This window comes from Aplysia californica, unplaced genomic scaffold (assembly GCF_000002075.1).
Source record: "Aplysia californica isolate F4 #8 unplaced genomic scaffold, AplCal3.0 scaffold00219, whole genome shotgun sequence".
In the NCBI taxonomy this organism is placed as follows: domain Eukaryota; kingdom Metazoa; phylum Mollusca; class Gastropoda; order Aplysiida; family Aplysiidae; genus Aplysia; species Aplysia californica.
Window position 1 is genome coordinate 410,686 of NW_004797489.1, and position 1,103 is coordinate 411,788.

The following is a 1,103-nucleotide window of genomic DNA, read 5'->3' on the forward strand; positions in this document are numbered from 1 at the left end:
GTTGTTACATTAATGTATTGTTACATCTGCGTGTTGTTACATTAATGTATTGTTACATCTGTGTGTTGTTACATTAATGTATTGTTACATCTGTGTGTTGTTATATTAATGTATTGTTGCATCAGTGTATTGTTGTACTAATGTATTGTTACATCTGTGTGTTGTTACATTAGTGTATTGTTATTTTAATGTATTGTTACATCTGTGTATGTTTATCTGGATGTTTGTTACATCTGTGTATTGTTGTACTAATGTATTGTTATATTAATGTATTGTTACATGGTGTATTCTTGCATCATTGTGTATTGTTAACATCTGTTGAACAATCAGCAGTTTCATGACTATGTACCGCCAGCACACTATTGTTACATCAGTATTCTGTTACGATAGGCTATCTCAGTGTATTGATACGTCATCAGTATTCTGTTACAATAGTTTATTTCACCGAAATGGTACGTCATCAGTAAGGCTATGTCAGTGAAATGTTACATTATCAGTATTTACCTTCGTGGTCACGCATACTAAAAGGCAGTTTCTCGAAAAGTCGCACAGCTCAATGAAAAGACGTTGTCAAGAAATAGTGACCGAAAAATCGATATATAGTAGATGAACAATTAATTTGTGATTGAGGGATATTATTATCAACCAGAAGAACTGACGAAATCTGGAAATGAGTACTTGAAGAACGGAATATGTAAAGAAGTGGTCACTTGAAGGATATTTTTTTTAATTTGTCTTTTAAAGATGACGCGGAGAAGGTCATTTGAAAAAAGAAATGATAGTATTATGAAGAATGAAATATTTTTTTAAAGGATCTCTTGGATGTATTTTTAATGAAATGATAACTGGAAGGGTTTTACAGCAAAAATAACTTGGAGAACATTCCTTTGTGTATTACTCGTTGCTGTGATATTTTTATTGTTTTTTTTAAATTGAAAGCATCACAATGTTTCTATGACGTGGACAGTGCTTGTGATGTTGGTTATATTTTAAGGAAAATGGGTTTTTTACTGAGGTGGAAATTGTATGAATGATATTCCTTTTTTCTTCTTCTTGTTTTAAAAAAAAGCAAAGCGGGGGAAAAGTATAAAAAACAATAATAT